A 6,000-nucleotide genomic window follows, 5' to 3' on the forward strand; every position below is an offset into this window, starting at 1 on the left:
TGCTTTGTAATTTGCGGTTGTTAACACTAGTTTGTGAATCACTTCAAGCCTCTCTTGTACCCTTAAATTATTATAGTAGAGTTATTTCTTTGATCTGGACGACTCATGATTTTTACTCTCATATTAAGGGGGTTTCCTCGTTAAAATTATCGGTGTTCTTTTTGTGCCTTTATTTGTTCGATTTGTCATTTTATATTTGTTGTTGATCCTCAAGGTTCTTACAAGTATGGAGAATTTTATATCTGTTGTGTATTGGTCTGTTATTGTATCTTAATTTTCCATTATATAGTGTGTTCTTCTAATTAATATATTATAATAAAGTTTTTACTTTATGTGATTTTATTGTTGATATTAGTTGAAATATTAGAGTTCTTATTTTAGACATTACTATCTAAATTTTTTACTATACTCCCTATAAATTTTTATTATACTCCCCATGATCAATGTAAGAAAAAAATTTGTGCAAACTTTAAATCAATTTTTATAAATTATATATTCTTATACGTGAGAAACAAAAAAATTTGTTATTTATCGTTAATTTATTTGTCCAACATGATATCAGGAATATAGAATAAAAAATAAAATTGAAAATATATATATCAAAATTTATTTTCTTTATTTTTTATAATTAAAAAATAATTGCAAGAAAAATAAAAAAATGATATTATATAAGTTTTTAGAAAATAATATGTATTGAAGTTAATAAATAATTGTTAAATTAATATTTTTTTTTGCATTTGTCGGAACTTGAACTTGTGATGTCTAACACTATGTGATTGTGTGTTTTGAGAAGTGAAAATAAAATTTAGAAGGTAATACATACAAATAATGGTGATGTGATACAAATTATATTGAAGTGTTAAAATCATAATGATAGAAGAAATATGATATTTTATGTTAAAATAAATATAGATTTTATGAATGCAATTGTGTGAATTTTTTACTCAAATTCCCCACATTTTTTAAAAAAAATCTCAAAATAACCCAGTTTTCAAACAAATTTCCAATCTACCCCGGTTTTAAAAAAATACTTAAGGCATAGGCGCCAGACCAATTGACGTCTACCCTTAATTTTTAAGAGGGGGCGCCAATTGAATTGGCTACAACACATGGTGTTGCCAATCCAATTGTCGCCCATGTGTAATTTTTAAGAGGAGGCGACAATTGCTATGGCGCCTCAATGTAATGTGCAATTTTTTTTATAAATAGAGGTGTTGTGTGATTCATTTTTCCACATCTCATTTCATCATATTGCAAACATGTGAGGTGTTCGTCGCCGCTATGGAAAAGTGATTTATTCGAGAGACAAGTCTCTGATGTTGATGCTCTTCTGGAACATATGTAGTTTCGATCAACTGAAGAGGGAGTTGGTTCGTTGGTTAGATGGAAAAATACTAGAAGGGGAAAAATTAGAAGTATTGAGAGACTAGATAGTATATTTGGTTGGGTGCGAGTAAAAACTAATAAGGATGTTAGGGAAATGATGTTTGGACGAGATGACATCAGTTTGATTGTTGTAATCAGTTAAAAATGTTGTTTTTAAATATTATGGTTAAATATTACGACATTAGTTTGACTTGTTATGTTTTAAGTGTGCTTATGTTTTAGTGATGTTTGTTATTAACCTTGTTGTAACAAAAAGTTCATGATATATAAAAATCCAAGGTTACAAAAATTGAAAGGAGCACTAAATTATGATGCAGATGTTGCTCATAGATTGGGACATTTGTTCTTATTGTGTTCGAGTTGACAACATATACTACATAATCTTATCATTTTATCAGTCGTATTCATTTCTGTTCTAATAAGTGTGATGTGTGGCCGTCCTTTTTTCTTTCTTCACATCTCATCGTTGTGTCAAACTATGTCACTTTTATATGGAGCCCAATATTCCTCCATTGGTAGCACTGAGAAGATTTTGTTATACACATTTAAGACAATAATGGTCTTGTAAACATCAGATAGATGGTCGTAAGAATCCTGGCGAGTATGTGCGCATGCCGCAATGACATGGGAGCAAGGAATAGGGAAGGCCTAGAACTTTCTACAGTCGCACCAACTTCTATTTAGTTTGACAGCATAGGATAAATTCGGCCTCCCCTCACTATGGTCCATTGTTTCCTGTACACTGAAATTTTTCCTATGACGGTCAAAGACTGTAACCGCGTGTGTGCTAGCTTTGATACTTTCCTCTTTCATCACTTTCATACAACATTTACTGAATATTTGACCTGGCATTAACACTGCACTCCATCTTTCACCTTTGGTTGTGAAGGTAGATGTCAACCTAAAATAGGTTTTTCTGATCAATGCGGTTATTGGTATATTTCTAATGCCTTTGAATATGTCGTTCATGCATTCCACAAGGTTAGTTATCATGTGGCCCCATCGAAAACCTCTGTCAAATACCCTTGTCCACTGCTCTACTGGTATGTTAATCACCCACCTTTCTGCATATGCATTAGACAATCTAATTTCGTCATGGTAATGTTGAAATGACGACTGAGTTAGAGCATACCCTGCATTCACCACTTTTTTGTGAAGGTTCTTATCTTTGATTGAACGCATGAAGTTTTGTGAGATATGTCTAATGCAATAGACATGGGTAGAAAGAGGATCATGTCATCCGTTATCATGGTTATTGTAAGCACTCTCAATGACAATATGTCTATCTGAAATCAAACAGAGATTGGTTTGTGGAGCGACAAATGTTTTGTGATGTCAAAGGAAGAAACCCCGACCACCAGCGATTTCACCTTCAACCAAAGCAAAGGCAATGGGAAAGACATTATTGTTGTCGTCTTGTGCAACAACCATAAGCAAAGTACCCTTGTATTTGTCGTATAACCATGTTCCATCAATTTAAATAATAGGTTTGCAGAATGCAAAACCTTTGATGCATGGTTGAAACGCCCAAAAGAGACGGTGAAAGATTCTATTCCAGCAACACAAGTTCCATCTGACGTAAATGCTGACAATATCTCCATAATTGCAACATTTCCTGGTGCGTATGTTTTAAGTGCCCATAAAAACCATGGCAATTCTTTATATGAATCCTCCAAGTTGGCGAATACCTATTCAACAAAGATAGTATAGATACCTTAACTAAAAAATTTAAAATATTTATTCACAATTGATTGATTGATCTTTTTCATTAATTTCATTTATTCTATGAGTATTTAAATATACTAATATATCAATTTCACAAATACTAATCAAACCAACGTATATAAAAGCCTAGTAAACTTTTATACAAAAATTAAATCTATAGATAACATTCAAATTTATATTACTAATTATATTAAAAAGAAATATTTTAAAAATTAAAAGAAAATAGAATAATAAATAATAAAAGATATAATAAAAAATAAAATTAAAACTGTATTAAAATTGACTTATAAGTTGGAACAATTTTTTATATAAAACAATTTAGAATTTGACACAAAATGAGTAATAATATATTCACCACTCTGAAGAATTATGTTTCATTTTATATTTGTGAGGTTAAAAAAGCTCATTGATACTAATAAAATTAATGTAGTAAAACTCATTGATACCTAATAAAATTAATTTAATTGAAAAATACAATATCAGAAAATTACTAATAAAATTAATTTAGTAAAACTCATTGATACCTAATAAGATTTTCAATAAGGTTTCTTTATGAGTCTTAGAACTTAGCAACAGAGATAGTATAGAGATTTTGGAGGGCGTTTGATTCAACTGATCCACCACCTTGTAGTCTCTCTTTTTGATCAACCTCAAGAATTCTCCGGCTTCTTCTTGAAGTACAATCTTCTTGGAAGGTCGAGCCTCTTTCCCTTTTGAACCCTCGGGTGTCTTTCCTTTAGATTGTTTTGGAGCGAATACTTTTTCGCTCCGGGTCATACCCCCGATTCCAGCAATATTAGTGATTGCTGGCTATAGTACTATATGTTTGTCTCCTACATATGTTATGGAGTTATAATTCCAAGGTACTGACTTAGTACTTTCGAACGGGAACGGTGCAGGAACACGGAAGACAATAGGATATTATGACTTTACTAGTATATGAAAAGGAATTTGAAATGGTACTGGAGCTGGTATTTGTACCTACGTCTGAGAGGACATTAGAACCGGTATTTGAAATGGTGTTGGAACTCCCATTTGTTGGTAAGGGATCTCAAAATGTGTGTGCCCATGAGATTATATAACTGCGACATCTTCTAACTTCCTCGTGTATCTAATTTGGACCAAACCCACATTCATCATTTGTTGAAGACACTCATTCATCATCCCACATGTGTCTGAATTGATTAGGAAAGTTTTACAGTTAGCATGTAACTCTTCGAACGCCTTGTAACCAATCAATTTCTCATGTACCCTTGACATATGAGTCCTTATTTTATCTACCACCTGGATTAAAACATTGTCGTATAGTCCTTCCTGGCTAAATTCAAAACCCTGAATTTTGAGCTATATAAGGGGCATACTTGTCTGAGAAGCCATATAGTGATGTATTTTAGAAAAATGGTGGCACACACCAAGAATGACAAGCTGCACATACACTATTTCTAAGACAGTTTGAGCGGAGCTTCCTACAAGTGGTACATGGGTCTGGAAAAGAGCAGAATTCAATGTTGGGAGGATTTAGCTGATGCCTTTTTGCGGAAATATAAATATAACCTTAATATGGAACCAAACCAAATGCAGTTGCGCAGTTTGACAATGAAGGAAATTGAGTCCTTCAAAGAATATGCCCAGCGCTGGCGGGAGCTAGCCGCTCAATTAGAGCCTCCTTTGTCTAAGAAGGAGATGACTAGAATATTTGTGGACACCTTGAAAGATCCTTATTTTGATAGGTTGGTAAGTAGTGGTACAACAGGGTTTTTCGATTTGCTCGCAATTAGTGACTGTATTAAGAAAGGTCTAAAAAATGGAAATATTCTTAGCAACAATGGGGAACCCAACGCTCAGAAGAAGTTTTCTAGAAACTTCTAGAAAAAAGAAGGAGGGAGAGACTAGTTCCATCTATGTTGACAAGGTGAGGAATTGCCAAAGAAGGCCACAACAACCTTTGGCATATCAGTAGCCAGCAACACCTATGCGATACTATCCACAACCATACGTAGTTGTTGTCGCGCCAACTTACCAGGAAGCAACTTTTTCTGCTTACCATCAACCTTCTTACCTTGTCTATCCACAACCTTTTGCACCAGGATATCAACCAAATTAAGTAGCACCTCCATGTCAGCAAGCGCCTTCCGCCCAAAATTATCAACAACCAAGGCCTCAGGCTCCTCACAATGCACCGGTTAATCAGAATTGTAATTGAAAGAGGCCAAATTTCGATCCTATTCCCATAACCTACACCGAGTTGTACCCATCCTTGTTGCAGAGAGGTCTATTGGTCCCCAAATCATTGCCTCCATTGCTAGGTCCACCCCTCTTTGGTATGACTCCAACACTTGTCATGAGTATCATGAAGGTTGACTAAGGCATACACTTGATAGTTATATTATTCTAAAAGCCAAAGTACAGGAACTAGTTAACCATAAAATCTTATCCTTTAAAGAGACTGGACCAAATGTTGGGAACAATCCTCGGTCAGCTCATTGAGGGCCCACAATTAATGCCATTGAAAAGGTATCCAGTGCTAGTCTATCGCAGATGTGAAGAAAGTGAAGACCCCATTGAAGGAACTCCATGCACGATTGGTGGATTCAGAGTTGATTGAGAAGAAACATGATGATTGTGTTGAATGTACTATTCAATTGAGAGGTTTCCTAGTGGTCCAAAATGATGTTCAATAATTGATGGGCAAAGGAATCATTCAAGTCAGTCGTGCTGGAACTACCAAAGACGTGGTCGTAATTGAGTCACACTTCGAATTATCGACACCGTTGTATATCGAATATTAAAGAGTACCTAATGTTCAACAGATGGAGAATCACGTATCTCCGGCAGTTGTGATCCAACAAACTCCTTCCCATACACTAGTACCAAAGCAGTACCCTGGCG

This window comes from Lathyrus oleraceus, chromosome 2, assembly GCF_024323335.1.
Source record: "Lathyrus oleraceus cultivar Zhongwan6 chromosome 2, CAAS_Psat_ZW6_1.0, whole genome shotgun sequence".
In the NCBI taxonomy this organism is placed as follows: Eukaryota; Viridiplantae; Streptophyta; class Magnoliopsida; order Fabales; family Fabaceae; genus Lathyrus; species Lathyrus oleraceus.